Consider the following 18761-nt stretch of genomic DNA (forward strand, 5'->3'; position numbering starts at 1 on the left):
CTTGCTTTGCTTTCTGTCTCTACATCTGCCTCGCCTACAACTTCCTTGCTTTTCTTTGCCTTGTCTACCTCTCTCTGCCTTGCCTTCCATGCAGGCAAAGCGATGTGGGCAAGTCAAGGGAGAGGTAGGCAAGGCCAGAGCAGTGACGGGAAAAGCAAATGGAGTGGTAAGAAAGAGAGGACCAGAAGTTATTTGCAAATCTGGGCAGAGGAAGGTAAGCCCAGTGATGGGTAGGCCAGGCAAAAACAAGAAGGGCAAGGCAAGGCCCTGGAGAAAAGCCAGTAGGCAGGTCCAGGGTGGGGCATGGGCATGCAAGGGAATGCAAGGCTAGGGAGGGTTAACAGAGGCAAGGAAATTGTTGGGTTGCCAAGGAAAGCGAGGCAGGTGAGAGGTACATTCAAGGATTGCTACATGAAAGTGGCCAGGAAAAAAGATAAAGTAACTGCCATTCTGGTCCTGGAGCTTAAGGGTGAAATGGAAATTGCCTGTCTGAAATTCAAAACATGCAAGGATTGATGCCAGATAAAAACTGCCCAGACGGATGAGTGTGGAAGAGGCTGCTGGCACTGTCCATGCCAGTGGTGAGAGTGAGAAGCCAAGGCCAGCGTTGCAAGGGGGATTCACCTTTGCCCTGCTCCTCTCCCTTCTGCCCATGCCCATGTTATACATAGGTATTATAATATTATTATAATATTGGCTTTTTGCAAATGTTAAAATGGATTTTATCTATGTTATGTAAAAGTAATTTTGTTATGAAGATAAAAATTTTTATTCCTGCTGTTAATTAAGCTTAGACATGGTAGTGAAATAGCTGTGCTTGTCTTAAAATGCCTACTTGGATGGGATAACATCCAATGAATATAGGATGAGGACACCTGCTACAGATATGACAATTATCAGTGTTTACCATCTGAAGAAAGCAAAGACCAAGGCCCAAACTGAAAGTGAAAAAGAGAAGGAGCCAAAACCACAGCCAAGAAACACGCATGCTCTAAAAAGGCAGACCCAAGGAGGGGCCATGTAAAATAGTTCCTGGAATACATAAATTAGTTTATGAATATGCATAAGGGTCTATGAATATGCAACAGGCTGAGGTAAGGGAAAAGGTCTTGAAGGGGTCTCTTCAAAGGTAACAGTGTGATCTTGGCTGAGTAATAACCAACCATAATAACCTTTGCTCTGTTGTCCTTGTCTCCTATTGTCCTTTATTAAACTTTTAAAATTTTCACAGGAGAGCGAACGTGTTTTTCACACCCGATTCCAGCCAACCGGGGTCCATGAGGTCTCAGTTTGTGCAGCAGTGAGTGGGGAGTGAGCTCGGTGCTCTGCCAGCTGCTCCCTAACAGCACCTTTGTAAACTGGTTGCTGAGTTGTTCCTTTCTTAGGTCATGGGGGTTTGTGTTAACCAGAACTGCATGTGGTCACCATTTGCAGATGATGTTATGTGGACTGTTGATGAAGCAAATCTAGCAGTTTAGATGGTATTCTGCAAAAAATGACAGGTCTTTCTGTGTGTACTAATTCTGTGAAGTTAGAAAAACCCTAAAAATTTGCTTTGGTGAACATCAGATTTTTTTATTACTAGTACTAGAGAAGATTACAGTCACCTTGTCTTTGAGAAAGTAAGGGTTACCTATTTTACTCCAAGATCACCAAGTGCTTTTGATCAGCATTTGTGTGCATGCATTAGCCATGTTCTTGTTTTTCCCTGGAGAACTTTGCCAAGACTCAGATGGTATGTGTAGGCTGCTGCTGCAGTTGTGGACTTCAAGGCTTCCACCAGAAGGAAGATGCTGTCCGTGTTTTGGATTTTCCTTTGTTTAAACCTGGTCCAAGGTTTCAGTTTTAAAGCAGTTTGAAGAGTTCCATATTAAGACATGAACATATGCTTGTTTTTCATCACCTCAGTTACCACTGATGGTTTAGTCAAGTTATCCTGTGCATTGGATTTAATTGACTAATGAAGCATGTGCTAAAAATACATACAGTATCTCCTTGATTGCCTTCCCACAATGGTTTGATTGGGCAACTAGGAGATCTGAAGACAAATATCTGGTGTACAAGAAGTAGAATTTAGGAGCTGATTGTAGAGCACAGCATGCACAAACTGTTAAAGAGGATCCATCTTTTTATGTCCCCTTTATGCTTGTTCTCATTTGAAATACTGAACATTCTGTAGGTTGGTTTTTTTAGGGTTATAGATTTTTGGGGCTTTTTTTGGGTGGAGGAATGGTGGTAGGGGAGGATGTGGGTGTTGGTTTTTAATTCCAGGATAATGTACAAAGAACTTGTGTCCACAAGCAGCACTATGAAAAAATGCAGGTGTAAAAGAAGGTCACAGAAATGTAGGATAATATGAAATTCTGTATTTATTTTCTGAAAATTCAGTATTTACCCAGGTGTTTCACTCCAACAGGGTGCTGGTCCTTCACAGAAATGTAGTGGCAGGCTTATACCATACTAGAAGTAATGACCTTTCTCTACCCCAAATTGACCAGCAAAATATTTTGGCTTTTGTTTTAAACTCCTGAGCCAGCCATGTTTCAGGCTGCAGAAGCTGCAGCTGGTGTGGCAGAGGTGGGGTATAGCCCCACCCACTGGTGCCAACTTGGTACCCACAGGGTGCAGCCATCAGCGCCCACGGTCCCCTGTGCCACCCTGCCAGGGTTCGGCCTGCCTCCCTCCCACCCTAGTAGCCAGAGGGAAAGAGCACACTACTCCATCAGCTTTAAAAACAAAGATGCAAACAAAAAGCCCACTGTAAAAAATATGTAAAAGTCTTCAAACTACCAGTGCTTGCTCAGAGTTTGTTGATGGAGCATACTGTTTTTAGAGAAACTGGTATTGCTGGTACTACTTTTAGATTAGGTTCCTAAACTTCAGAAAGGAGATGATGGTGATCATGTACCCCTGAGGAATGTTGGAAGCAGTAAGACTGCTCAGTCATTTAAAGGGGGTCAGAAAATGGGAGTAGAAATGTGTGCAGCAGTGGAGTGGACACTCTGTGAGTAGGTAGCCTTAAGTCATGTAATGTCACATTGACACTAAGAGGTCATGTCATGACATGTTGCACAAGAGCAAGAAAATGGGGCCAAAGTTCTCTCAATTTTGACCAAGGTGGACAGGCCACCTTCACTTAACATGGAAAAGGGACATAAGTCAATTACATTTGAAAAGCAGCCATAAAAAATAATCCCTTTAGTTTGTTTGACTGTTGCAACAATGCAGTGCTCTGTTGACAGGTCATGGGAAGTAGTTGTTGGATTTTGATTGCCGTTTGACACTTCCTAAATCAGCATCACTAGGAGGGTAATGGTTTAGATTGAGAGGTGGTGCATGTTATTTTCAGTTATGGCCCAATGAAGAGCAGTGTTCACTGCCATGACTGCTGTTGTATCCTTCAAGAGAAATGGTCTAGGCTTAGCACTGTGAGAATTCTTGGTTCATTCTAACAGAACCTCCTTGGTGTTTTGGTGTCTCCGCTGGAGCAAAGGTATGGCATGGGAAGCAATTCACAGGGCAGAAGAGGAACATATCCAAAGCACTGGATTTCATTGTCCTTCAGCAGCACAGTGTAATTGAGTGTTGTAAAAACAACTTCAGGGGTAGTGTACTCACCTACTTTAGCACTGAAAGAATAATGAAGTCACTTAAAGAGAGGTTTCCTATGGAGTACAGAACCCTCTGATTATAATTGGTATGACTATGAAGAAAATTATTACGAAAGCATGGGCCATGATAACTACATTGTAGACTTGGCCATCTCCTAGGAGAGCTCCAGGTTGGCCTAGTTCTGCTCGGATGAGGAGGCTTAGGGCGGTAACCTACAGTGGGAACTCCTGCAATTTTGCTTCTCTTGAAACATTTCTCCTCTCAAAAGTGATCTCTGTAGCAAACACTGCATATTCTCCTACTCCTGAGAGCTATTAATAAAGAAACATGAGGTGTTTATTATGTGACAATGCTGTCCCTGCTGTGCACCTTTGCGCTGGCTCACAGATCATTTTCACACAGCTGTGATCCTGAATGTGTGCAGATACAAACACAACAGTTTTCTCTTGTGTACTTGACTTTTAAATTTCCTATTTTGTGACTATTGCATTAATTTTGTCCATCCGAAATAATTTACCATGCAGTTTTGAACACAGCATGAATATATATAATTTATTTGAAGAGAGCAAGGTCAGCAAACTCTCTCTTGCAAACTCTCTCTCTCCCCCGCCCTCCTGGCTCATTTCTCTCTGTGAGCCATGGCTGGAAACTCTTCATTTCAGATTCAGGCTGCAAGAGATTCCGAAGGCCATAGTGTATAGAGCTGAGAAGGAAAGTGCATAGCACCAGTCTGTTCTATGACTGGCAGCAGTGTTATCTGAGAATGCTCTTCCTTGCTCAGCCCTTACCTCGTGGCCCATGTACTGCATGTCACACAGCCTGGAAGCGTGCACCTTCACGCTCCAGGTGCATGGGTCTTTTACTCTTGCAGATCCCCAAAAGCTTGAAACATCCAACAGCTGCTTACACGTGACAAGTCCTACGGCCTCTGCAAGGAGTACAGGCGATTCTTCCTTCCCTTCTGCACCACACTGTGCTGTCACACAGCCCACAGCAAAAACACATAGCCTTTTCACTTTGAAAAGCTAGATGCACCAGGACAGAAAGTTTTTGCTAACCTGGCCCCTTGACTTTTCCTTGAAGCTTTTCATCTTTGGAGCATTGGAACTATGCCCTCAGCTAGTTCCAGCCAAGTTTATTGTCATGTTCTCAAGAGACCTGCACCTCCTTCAGGCGCAGAAAAATGTCAGGATGGACAAACTGCTTCTGTGAAAAACACTGATGCTCTGCACTTTCCTTCTCAGCTTGTCATACCATCCCATTCTCTGTCAAGCTTGCTGGCATAATTGACCCCGAAAAGTTTCTGGCTGCATCTCACATGGATAAAATAAATGTATCAGGAGAAAAACTTTGTTTGACCTTGCCCCTTACATTCAGAAATGTCCATTTGCTCCATCCCACAAACTTCACTTACACTGCCCACCGCCTTCCCCCAAAACCCCCAACTTCCCTGCAGCCCCCTTCCTCCAGGGCCCGCCCTTCCCCACAGTGCTCCGTGAGAGCTGCTCAGAGACATACCAAGCTCATTCAGTCTTGAAGAGAGTCTGATGCACTTCTCACACAGAAAAATGCCCTAGTTTTTCTGTCTTTAAGCTTTCCAGAAACCTCTTTTTAAATTGATGGACATTTGGGACTCTGAGAGATTTAAAGTTTGTGATTCTGCTTTCACTTGAGATTTAATTTGCAGTGCAGGGTGCTGCTTTTTACATCGTAGAGGGTTTAAGGAAAAATAAATGCTACTTTTTTTTCATGGATACAAATTTGGAAATTGAAAGCTAGTAAGGTCTCCACATGCGGGCACAATTTTTTAAAGACCTGGACTTAGGTGCTTTACATTTAGTTGTTTGCCAGTAAGTAGGGTACATTTTGTTTATTAAATCCATCTAGTTGAGAACAATATCAATATGGATTTTGATCTAGTACTGATATCCAACTGTGACGGACAAAAACTCTCTAACAGTTTAAAGTTAGAAAGCGTACGTTTACTGTGATTCTGGGCACCGTGCAGGATAGCTCCCAAATACACACTGCAATTTACAGGTGATTGCAGAGTCCTTTTATTTATATAAGTATTGAATACCCAAAATACAAATACATATTCATAACTTTGGTACATCTCATTCTCCACTTCGTATGGTAATTAGTTCAAAACCTGTTAAGCATGCATAGTTTTTTCCTTGAAATGGGTCAGTGGTCCCTTTCATGGGGAGGGGGTCCCAAAATGAGGAAGTAAGTGAAGTCTTCTTCATTCTGACCTTTCTACCTTTTCAATGCAAATATGACAAATGAACCCTTGGTAGAACTGCCATTCCCCATCTTCAATTGGTTTCAGAACAGAGGAGACCTACAATTGTCCTATGTTCCTAAAAGCTATTTATCAGTTTCTATATTCTTCATTATAAATCCAGCTAACCAAATATTGTGTTGACAAGCAATCAATTATTAGTCAACTACTAACTCTTAACTTCATCAAGGCTTACCCATTTATTTTAATTAACTCCAATAAAGCTTATCTCTAACTAAAATCTTAGCTCCTCTAAAATCTATAAATTCCTTAAAGTTTGTGTCTCAAAATGGCTAGTTATATGTGCTAAAGATGTTTTTTTACCTCTGGGAGAGACCAGCAACCAAAATGCAAGTACCTGACAAGAATGGAACTCGTGCAAGTGCCAGGTAAGAAAGCTGTTGCTGACTTCGCCCTTAACTGCATCTATTGAATTGCAGCACACAGCCTTTTATCTTCAATTTATTTCTATTATCTATAAGTACATAATCCTCTCAGAGAGTCAGAGTCAGGATGCAGGGTTTCCAATGAAACCACCACTGAAATTTTGATTCCAACTTCAAAATTCTGTGCATCCAAGAATTGCTTCCAGAAAGCTTGAGTTGTTATGTACTTTGAGCAGCCTCTCAATTGTACTATAAATGCTGGGTCTACGCTCTTTCCTTCCTATGGAAAAGAACTTAATCTTTTTCTTCCAGGAGTCCACCATCAAAATTTGCATTCCACTTCCAAAATTCAACACATTCAAGTATTTCTCTCAAGAAAAAAGGTGCCAGAATAAAATGATCTCGCCTGTTATTAACCCCTGGCCAACCTTACCTTTTTTTTGTCAGTGTTCTTTAACATTTTTTTTCTCATTTCTTCTATATATCACTACAAATATATTTAGAGAATATAAAATTATTCCTAAGGTTTGGGTGGGTAATGGATTGGGTAATAAAACTGGTTTCTAGGTACCATTTATATTGACAAAGCTTCTGCTAGCCTTTCCTTTAAGAGTCATCATGAACAGCATCATGTTCTTTCTGTTGTGTTTCTTTCCAATAAGCCCATGTTTGGCACATATTTTGTTGTTACTCCTCTCTCCCCAGCTACTTTGTCTTGTATAAGTTGGTCATCATTGTTTTTACAGATGGCTATAACCAAGAACTTTCAGGTCTCCTTAGCAATATGGTCATTAATGCAAACTGTACAATCATGTGATTCTCATCTAAAGATGGCCAGCATGGAATTGTGAGTGCTTCATGTTGTAGCATCACGACATTCTGCCATATATGACCCATTGCAACTATTTGTATTGCCTTAAACATCTAATTTGCTTAATATAAATAAAAAAAAATATAGTCTTATGGATCTTATAAAATTTGAAGCATGTGATCATTCTCTTATATTAACAGAGCTTTACACTATATATACTTAAAAAGGATTATTCTTAAAGGTTTGGCTTATTCACTGCTATGATATGCTCTCTTCAAACACTTTCCTGAGCAGGTGAAACATAATTGCATGATTCTTGTCCACCTCTTTAAGCGGTGGGGAAATTAACTTTGATTTTTGTGCAATTGCTTAGGATTTATAACTACCAAGTAGAGAGAATCAGTACAGGTCACACAGTAGTTACTGAGAACTATTTTTAGGTAATACTTCTCTGTTTAAACACACTGGGCTGAAGTTTTAAACCCTTTGTTTTGGCTTCACTGTCGGGGACAGATGACTATTTACCAAGGGAGGTTGCAGCAGGTGAAAATGATTGAAACTTTCCATGTCTTTTCCACATGTTAACTTGTATATGTAGAAGCTGTGCCTTCTTTTCGTACACAATACCTCTTCTTTGATTTAGGAAATTATTATTTGGGAAGTACATAGCTGCACACAAGCTTTCTGTTTGAAATGCACAGGAATTATAGATATAGACTTTCATTAAACAGAAAGTAGCTTTCTGTTCAAAAATGTCTTCTGTTTTAATACATTATTTTTTATTCTACTGAAACTACATTTTCTTGAGGCTTTCCCTTAAGCAATTTCAGCAACTGTACTGTCTTTATTGACAGTCTTGTGAAACAGTACGCTTTCATATTTTGAAAAAAATCCAGGTCAATTACAATTCTTTTCTTGTCCCAGTACACTAATCTTCACAGCACGGTTTTTGTTCAGAAGCAGCTTACAGACCAGGTAGATACTGGTAGAGATCTCAGACCGGTTTGTCACTTTGTCTCACAAGCAGCTTAAATAGAAGATATCATAGGAATGATTTAAACTACCATTTTGCTGTTTTTTCCCGTCCCCCAGTCATTCATTGTAGTTAGCTCCTCTCTTTGAAAATAGTGATAATTGAATTCATAAACCAAGTAAATAATGAATTCTTCCCCTAATGCCTGATGTTTGACTGTTTTTATTCCTATTGGTACACATAAACAGGAAAGACTTTCTATGTATTAAATATCCTTTAAATATAATTTTTTCTCAGAAAGCAAAAATATTGTAGCCTGTTACTACTTGAATACACTAATGATTAATGAAGAAATCAGAACTTTCATAACATCTAGTGCTCTGAATAGTACTATTTGCTAGCAGAGCTCACCTATCCTCATACAGACCCTATCCTCTGTGAGACTGAGCAAAGCCTTATCTGGCTTCCGACAAAAATTTTGTACACCCCTATAACCTTCCATCTCTAAGTTAATTAGTAAACTCCAATTTGATCTGTCTAAATTCTTTTCTTAGAACTGGCAAACATATTTCAGCGTGTGGCAATTAAACAGAGTATGGTAAAAGAAAAGAGAATGGTAAAACTTGAATACAGCCTTCTGCTAATGGTCCTCCAGAGTGTTAAATAAGATTTGTTTGCTTAAACTATGACTGGTCCCTTGCGAGTAGCTTCAGCCTATTGAGTTTAATTGGTCGGTAGATATTGTTCTCCTGGTTTTATTTAGTTGTAGGAAAGATAGAGAGAGGGGACAAGTTGGACAGGATACTTCCTATTATGTTCTTGATTTTTCCCATATGTCAGGATTTTCTATGCTCTCCAGAGGACACTGAACTTAAAAAAATGCAAAGATAGAGTGAGGGAACTCTGTTTGAAATCTGTTTTGGCAGAAATTAGGAGACAAATGAAAAATTATTTTCTTTGTCTATAAATACCTTTTAAAAAAATTTATATTACCTGCTGGGATCTTGGATTGTATTCCAAAGACACATAGCATCCCTCCCCACTAGGAAAGCATTGCTATCTCTGTTGTTTTAGTAAAGGCTAAACGTCAGAATAAACTTTATAAATCTCTGCTACCCAGGCTTGACATTTTGCTCTCGTAAGGGCCACAGAGCACTTTCACTTGTGCCTCTTCATTTGTAATGCTTTCTAGCAGAACAGTAACTCTTTCAGAAAGTCAATTGCATGGTTCAAGGCAGAGTATAATTGGACTCAAAAAGCTTGTCTGGCCAATTCAGTCATTATTTAAAGGAGTGAGGAAGAAAAGAAGCTGGGCAGTGGATATTCTTCATTTGGCCATGGGGATGGAGAATGGTAAGGGAATTTGCTATGTTGGTGTGACAAATGTGATGAAATCCTAATTCCTTTTTCCACTGACTCTGCTTTTAGAATGTGTGTCCAGCTCAACTGAGGAGATGTCCCATCTCGGCTGTTCTAATGGCCTGGAAAGGCTCTGGATGGCCTTGGGGCAGCTCATGCTCCAAAGGACGAAAGGAGTCTTCAGGTTTTTCAGTTCTTCAGAGTTGTTTATTAATTCTTATCTACAATATTTTCTCTCGGCCCGACAGAGGTCCGCACAGCAAGCCAGCCATGAGCACGCTGACTGCCCTCGGGGCGGTCGCTTATCTTTATACCAAAAACTACGTGTAAGATATTTACCTTTTCTCCCCAATACCTTTCACCCTTGACAAGTGCACATTCAGTAAGAACCAATCTCAAAGTGCCACCATCACCATCGAAGATGGATGACAAGAAGAAGAAGAAGAAGGACAGGACACACCCTAATTCCTCCATCTTGTCTCCTAGAAGCCCCCTGTACTGAAATTCCAAAACCTGTGTTTCACACTATAATTAATCTATCCCTTCACCACTTATCCCTGTGTGATCCTCCCATTCTCATACAGGTGTTACGTCCTGTGCAGGATCAAAGTCCAGCCACCAAACACTTCTGGCAACGTTCCAGGACTTCCGAGCCCCCCCAAGGGTTGTCTCGGCGACTCTGCACATCAGGACTGATGTGCTGAGTTCCCACAAGGAGAAAACCCAGGGACCTGAATACTACATCTTTATATTCTAATGCTCGACCCTAGGTGAGAAGCAAGGCCTGTTGCCTGTGAAGGGTGGGTTGACTGTTCATAGTGGAAAATTCAGCAGGTCACAGATCTGAGCTTCATTCCCGGTAGTGCCCCAGACTCCTCCAGCTGGTTACTCATTATCTTTTGTACCAGTGAAAGCCCCTGGGCAGAGTGAGGCTATGTCTCCTGGGAAGGGAAGGCAACATCAGCCCTGGGTTCCAAGAAATGGGGAGTGTGAGCAATGTAGAACCCAACCTGGTTGCTCCTCTGCAGAGTGATCCAAGAGCTTCTAGTTATAGTTATCTACTACTGTGAGGTTTTTTGCTTACCCTGTTGCCATGGTTACACTGTAATTCTGTTTAGGGAAAAAACCCTCTAATTATCTTTGATCTCCTATTTTCATAACAATGGATCAGCTTCAGCTGTAAGGGATAAGGGTCAATCTGGAGGCAAGGGTATCGGAGAAAGGTTTCTCATTAAAATCTGCAGATAATTTAAAATGAATCTTTTAATTTATAAAATTTGTTGGTAAACTCAGTAGTCCTTTATCATACTGTGAATCTGAAGAAAGCAAATTTACTCTGCAGAACCCAACCAGTCTGTGTTCCCATTAATGCTGTGTGTTTTATATGGATCATGGGACAATAACACATATGGTTAACTTAGTTTATTTACATCATATGATGTCGGACCCCATAAAACTGACTTTATGCACTAGATGAACTGTCATGTATTAAAGTGTTTAATCAGGTAAAAATATTTTGGAAATTAAGAAGTAAGCATTTTATGCTTCTTTTCTGTTACAAAAACTTAGTAAAAAAAGGATCACATTTATCCTACTTACCTTCCTAATAAAAATTCTTGCTTGGAGTCCGTCTTGCAAAGTATTGAATGCTCTGGCTGTAATCCAGCAAGATATAGGCATTCAATTGAACTCCAAAGTCATAAATTGTTTTACTTTATTGAAACCATGTTAGTGCTTAAAGAACGCAGGTGCATTATGTGCTTTGCTGGATTGAAGCCATCATGTGAAGAGTCTTCAAGTTCAAATACCTAATTAATACACTGATTCAAAGCAGTTCTTGTATCCAAAGCAACAATAGCAATGAGATGGTTGAGTAGAGTACTGAACTCCCTCAGGGCATCTAAAGACAACATGCTTTGTAAAATTATGGTTAAATATGGCTAGGTATGGTTTGCTGTAATCTGTTCTTCTCAAACAACCAAAATCTAGTTTGATGATTGTATGTTGATGAATACAAATGAAATAAATGTATCACTCTATGAATGATAGATATAAACATTTATGGAGGAGTACTGTTTGTTTACTAACTTAAAATAAGTCTTTATCTTACTTCAATGGTTAGATTATTTTTCTATTTGATTAGAAGTTCTTTTTCATTAGAAGGATGTTGCTGAACCTCTATATGATTTGAGAGGCTTTTAAATGTATTTTTCTTTTGTCTCTCCTTCTTGGATTATGTGTAAATGGAGAATACTTTTTTTTTATTCTCTAAGATTAAATTTATTAGCACTATTATGCTAAACTAATAAGTAATCCAAAACTGTTTAAATATTGGACAAAAAGTGAAAGGCCTTCCTTTTATCTGTGACTTTACACCTGAACAGGTGATCAACCCTGGCAAACAGATGCCTCCTCTGACAGAAAGGTGCCTTGCCAACTGCAGTGAAAACCAGCAGCTTCTCCCTCTGTACTGGGCCTGGCCACAGTGCCTATTGGGCCACAATGCAGCACTCTCAGAAGATTGTATTTGAGGCAGGAACTCAAACTGCATTTGAGGGTACTAAAGCTGAGACGGGGACTCAAACTACAGCTACTACAATAATTACCCTAGTAGTGAAAAAGAAAAAAGGGACAAGATGACCAATGCATCTATATCATCTTTCTTTATGGTTAAAGTTCTTGATTTTGGAGATTTTCTCATGGTTGTTTTTGGGCTGGGTTTTTTCTTTGTTTTTCATAGAACTAATTTCACAGTTCATCTAAACAGAAAACTGAACCAGTTCTTCAGTAATTTCCTCCAAATCTTCAGCTGCTTTACAATAGCTAAAACATAGTTAATTTCAATGGCCTAGGGTCCAGTAGACTTGACTGATAAATCTCAGATGTGGGTCAATGTAGGCTCTTCCACAGTTATGTGTTATGTAACAGAAAACAGCATGCAATGTTTACCTAGTGTTTTCCAAGCTTTCCTAGCTTTCAGCTAGGATTGTTCTGTCTGTAGTTGAATGTCTTGCGCCACAGATCTGTCTGATGTGGTTTTCATGTTGCACACCATCAAGATAGTCTCATGAGCACTGTGCAGTGGCCATGCTGCTGGTTCCTGCTGCTACCATTTAATATCCCCTTCCCCTAGCCAACAGCTAGAAAACAGTAGCCAAAATAACAAGGCTGGCTTAGAGGCGATTCAAAATTAACAAAGAAAATGCAGTAAATCCAGAACACAAGCCTGGAGGATTATTAACTACTGTTTAAACTACAAAGAAAATTACTTCACCATTAGTCTCATAGCTTTGTGACATACAGGTGAGCAGATACAATTGCTACATTTCATGAAGCACATTCACTGAGCTGTAGTGTCAAGGGTTATTGTGTACTATTGCAAAAAATCAACCAACTAACAAAAAAAAAACCTCAAAAAACCCCTCAATTCTGATGTGACAAAGTACAAATCTGTCAAATTTCTTGCATCATGTTCCTTGAAAGGAAGGACTACTCCTCCTGTACCTGCAGCCCAGCGCCTCAGCATTTCTTTGCTCCTTACTCTTTTCTCATGCATCAAAAAGAAGGAGGATCTGTGACCAACTGCAGCTGTTGCCTGGAGCTCTAAAGAAGGAATGACTGCCCCAGGGCCACTTTGCTTAGCAGGGCCCAGAACATAAAATTATGGTTCTGGGAGGCACTCATCCCTGGAAGCTGCATCCCACGGAATTTCTCTCCTCACATCTCCTGATACACCAGGGAGTCCATGAAGCCCAATTTGAGGATGTTGGGAATAAACTTGAAAGAAATTATTTTACTGCTTGTTTAAAAGTATTTCAAAGATCCATTGTACTAGAAATAATTTTTTTAGGAGCCTTGACTTGGTAAGCACTAAAAATTGTATTCTATTTTATTTACAACTAGTTGAAGGATATATATTGCTTTTTCTAGGAGATTTCTGTTTTGAGCAGAATTTCACAGAGTAATTACTTAATATAAAAAGAATCAGAGAGATCAGGATGTCTCTTTAATAAGGGTGTTTTTCTTGAAACACTGCAAAGTTTTGGCAGGCTACATTTAAAGCGCAGATACAGAAATACCAGACTATATTCCCCAAACTTTCAGGATTTTACTCTTGCAGAAAACTGGAGAAGCATTTGCCAGGCTCAAAACAACCAGGTGTGAAGTGGTTGGAGAACATGGAAAGCTCTGCCAAGGTGGGTGCACAGCACCCGTACCCCCTTGAGCCTGCCCACAGGAACATTTGAAATGTCAGCTGGTGGTCTGCATTGTAATGGGGAACAGCCAACCACATGGGACTTCTGGGAAAATTCTGGCTACAAAGTAATTCTGATCCTTCTCTCTACTCTGAAAAAAGCCATCACGAGGAGCACATACAAGAATATATACAGGATTAGGTACCACACCCACATGAACAGACCTTATCACCAGTGGCTCTGCACCTAATACACAAATGCTTAGATCAAATTTGTTTCCAACATGCTCTGGGCAGATCTGTTGTTATCATAATCCTTTGTGCCCCATATTGCACAGCAAATAAGGCTGTCATGGTTTAAGACTTGTATTCTTCAGTTCAGTGCTCTAACGAAAACCATGCTAGTACCTGGTTCCCCCCTTCTTCCACTTGGAGGCACACAAAAAAAAAAAAGATTCCAAGTTCCAAGTTGAGATAAGAACACATTATTGGAAATAACAATGATAAAAGGAAACAAACAGTAGCAGCAACAATTACAAAAGTGTACAAAGAGAGAGGTTGGTTTACATGAAAAATGCTCACCAAGGCTGGGGCAATGAAAAACAATGTTGGACAGACCCTCCACTTGCCATGCTTTCCCCTGACCTCCCCTGACCTCAAACTACACTCACCTTTTCTTTGGGAGCAAGAGTCCTTTACTTCTCCCCACCGATGATGATGTGAGGCAGTATGGAATAACAACTTAGACATGTCCGCATGGTTCCAGACTCTGTCTCCCTCATGGTTAATGGGAAAAATTAATTCTTAAGTCCTTGCCAAAACCAGGACATCTTGTGAGAAAAAAAGTGGTAAGGCTAAAACACTTTAGTAAATAATTCATTATGTTGGAGTTGCATGAAGAAACCAGACTGTCTTATTATGTCCATGAACAGAATGAAACTAAATCAATTTTTTTTAATCCACCGACTTCCTTGCTCCCCTTCCCCCAACTCTAGCAGTACCTCTGTGTGTTAGTGTGTAGGTACAATAAAAAAACCAGTTCTCCTGACACACTGCTCCCTCTGCAGTCCAAGATGTTTATTTCTTTGCCCATCCATTCTTCTGTATTCTTCTGTATTCCCTTGTCGCTCCCAAAATCATTCAGGTTATCAGGACAAGGTTTAGTTGTTCATAGCATATTGTAATAGCAGTCTCATAGATAGGTATTTCTGTTTTACCACACCTTGGTAGCTGCATGATCCTGTGAAGAGGATGTCTTCTGTTTTTCTGCCATTGGTATGACGTAACTCAGAGAAAAATTTGCATGGCTGAAAGTATTTGGTTATTTAGGTGGTTTTCAGACATTGCCTCTTCTGCTCCTAGCCCTCCTGAGTAGGCTGAGAACATGATGCCCATCCAAAGTAGGTTTATGGGGATCAGCTCTCCACTTGACATTGCCAGATTTTGGGTAGGCAAGGTGGCATGGAGGAGTCCTTGCTGTATGGGTACAGACAACTCCAAACCCCTACCTGGCCACTGATGGAGCAATTCTGAAGAGCCAGTGGGACAGTGCTTACTATTTCCAATCTGCAAGTGAGAAAAATTACTCTGATCTGTCCTGGTACGTAACAATGAAGGGCAGGATTCAGCTCCTGTATAGCCACAGACTCAATTTTTAGGCAAACAGATAAATTAGTCAGATAGGCTCTTTCGGCATGAAAAAAAAAACCAGTGTTGAATTATCCCATCTCTGGAGGTACCTATGCTTCTTCCTTGATCACAGAGGATATCTTCCTGATTAACTTAGGCTAAAGGTCTGCTTTTCAGATGGCTGCTATTTAAATGAAATTAATTGCTTTCTAGGCTTCCAACTTTCTGCAAAGTTCTGAGTCCTGGGATAGAGCTGCCAGTTGCAATACAGAGACTTCAACCAGAGTCTGTTAGCAAGAAGTAGATGGCAGCCAAATGGAATTATATTTTGTGCAGGATCTCTTATACTTAAAATAATATACGACATATCTGAACTAGTTTTGCTGCATCAGATGTTTTAGGAAGGTGTGGGGTTTTATAGATATATAAAATAAAAATCTGTCTGGCAATTCTTGATACACTCACTTTTCAAATAACTTTTAAAAACCAGATTAAAAGAATAAGATAAATGAAAATCTCATTACGGGTTTTGACAACAATGTAATTCTCCTTATGAAAAATATGCTTGTTGAATCTCTGACATTTTAGTAACAGTATGCTATTAGCTTACATTGTATATAATTCAAGGGAAACTTTTTCATTTCTGTAGCTTAAGTATGCCAATGATTCAAGCATTCACTATGGGAACTTTGTTTTTAATGATTTGGTCGTTTGATCAGAGAAACAAAATTAGTTAATATTGAAATGGAAGTAAATCTGCTACATGCATGTTGATGGTAGGTCTGATACCTGTTGCTCATTTCCTGTAGCATGGCCACTATTCTGCTAGAGGGAACCCAGAGCGACTGCCTTTAAATTCAGCACTTACTATTATATACCTGAAGCAGATAGTGTACAAACCTCTTCTTCTCCTCTCTCTCCTTTCAGAGTAGTATTTGCTGATCTAATTCCTGTGTGAACAAGGCAGCTTTGCCTGACCTTGTCTCAAGTGATTGTGTAGAACAATGACCATTGTACTGCACATGCTATAAAAAGTTGTTTCTGTGTATGTTGTTGTGGTGTGGGGGTTTGTGCTATGTGTATATTTTAAATCACCCTTCTGAGGCTTAATTTCCATTTCATCAAGTAGATCTGTATCAACACAGAAAACAGATAGTTCTGCAAATAGTATATAGGCTGCATTCATGTAGCATGAAGAGTGCTTTAATCTGGTCAAAATCCTTAGGTCTAGGAACTGGGTAGCCGTAGCAGGCAGTCTAGTTTTTAATACCTTTTGAAAGTTGTAGTAGTATCTCTTTTTACTTACTTGTGTTTGTATGATTGAAGAAGGAGCAGTTGCCTTAGGGAGGGAATGGCTTGGAGCACCTGTAGAGAATTAGGTTGTCCATGTTACCTAGATGCTTCTTATTTTTTAGATAACTTGATGAGTGTGGCTTTCATGGCAATTCAAACACATTTATTCAAATTGTGTTTTTGAATGCATCAAATCTAGCCAGAAGTAACATCTGCTGTTTAGGTATATGAGTATACACTCAGGGTGTATGAAAATAGAGAAAAGTAGTGCTCTCAACTCCTTTGGGAGGAAGGATATGTAATTAACGTACTGTGTGGAACAACAGGATATTAAAAGCCGTACACTGACATGAGTAGGCTGGCATTCAGGACATTGGCTAAGAAGCTGTTTAAGCATGAAAGTTCAGTTTTTCCTCCAGGCTGGAGGCAAAGGAGCAGATCTTGATTCTAAGAGCTGAGGCAACTTTTCTGAATCTGGTGAAGTTGCACTGATTTGCACCATCCAATGATCTGCTTTCTAACTGTCTGTTATAGCATGCACTCAAAATTTTTACATCATAGAAAAAACATGTTTGAGAATTCCTTTAGTAAAATGGAATACATTTAAAACTACATTTGTAGAATAGGGAGGACAGAAGAAGAAAAAAATTCAGGGTTAAGTGAGAGGAAACAGAATAGTGGTATAATGTGTGAATTGGAAAGCAAATTATTTTTCTATATTTAACTGCTGTTGTGGTTTAGCCCCAGCATGCAGCTGCTCACTCATTCCTCCACCAGTGGCATGAGTGAGAGAATTGGAAGAAAATGAGGAAACTCCTGGGTTGAGTCAAAGTTTAATAGGTAAAGAAAAAGCCATGCACACAAGCAAAGCAAAACAAGGAATTAATTTACCACTTCTGATGGGGAGATAAGTGTTCAGCTATTCCCTCCATCACACGTAATGGTTTGTTGGGAAGACAAATGTCATAAAGCCAGATGTCCCCTGCTTCTTCCTTCTTCCCTGCCACATAAACTGAGCATGATGTCCGTGGTATGGACTACCCGTTTGGTCAGTTGGAATCAACTGCCCTGGCTGTGTCTTTTGTCAACTTCCCATGCATCCCCAGGCCCTTTGCCAGCATGGCAGCATGTGAAGCAGAAAAGGCTGTGTCAGCACTCCTCAGCAGTGATTAAAATGTGGGCATTACCAGCACAAATACGAACACAGCCACATACCAACTACTGTGAAGAAAATTAACTCTGCACCAGTCACAATCAACACAACTGTGTTGGCTACAGCCCAAAACATCAATAAGAATGATACGTACTGGGGAATCAAATGGGTTGCAATGACTAGCTCGTTACTGCTGTTCCACTGTGTGGGGACTTTTCAAGAGGGCTAGCCAGAAGGAATAAAGGCAAAGTAAACAAAGTAAACATGGTGCAAGTACCAGGAAATCTCTCTGGCAAGACAGAAAGGAAATCTTTCAGTATCACTTTAATTACGGTATATTCCCATGAATACTGTTGGCAGCAGGACCCTGTCTTTACCACGAGTGTATGACAAAACTATGTAGTGGTAATTCTTTTGCAACCTGTTTTTAACACTGCTACCTCAAGTTTTATTTTGCTGAGTAACAGTATAAGTTTTATTGGTACTGATTTTGGTTGACTTGCTTCCAACAGCTGCTTGCTGTAATACAAAAATCACATTATGCTGGAGAATCATACTCAACTAGTGTGCTGAACAAGACCAAATAAATAAAACAAAAATATAAAGACAAATGAAATATGATCAAGCAGCACTGTTTAGAAAAGACTGGCATTAGAGGATTAAAAATGTTTTGCTGTTGAAGCTCCATTATTTTTTTTAAATCCTCCCCCTCCCCTCCACCTGCCCCCAAACAAGGAGAAAATTTTAATTTGGAAAATGAAACGATTCTTGGAGGCAGGGCTGCTTTTGGTCTTCATGGTACCAGGGACTGCAAGTTAGGGTGCGAAGAAAATGCACAGGGATAAGTGTATTTGTTAAGAGAATCTCTAGGGCCTTCATGTTCTCTTTTCCTACTAGAGTTTCTTTCCCACTGTTTACCTTTGCAAATATTCAGACCAGGTGCTCCTCCACCACTTTTTATCCTGATTGCAAGTTGCACTTGAAAGCTATATGATTATAGAAGCTGCTAATATTGCATTTTTACTGGACACAATACAAAAGATGGGCATCACTGCTGCTAGCAAAA

The sequence above is a fragment of the Zonotrichia albicollis genome, chromosome 1 (assembly GCF_047830755.1).
Source record: "Zonotrichia albicollis isolate bZonAlb1 chromosome 1, bZonAlb1.hap1, whole genome shotgun sequence".
NCBI lineage: Eukaryota > Metazoa > Chordata > Aves > Passeriformes > Passerellidae > Zonotrichia > Zonotrichia albicollis.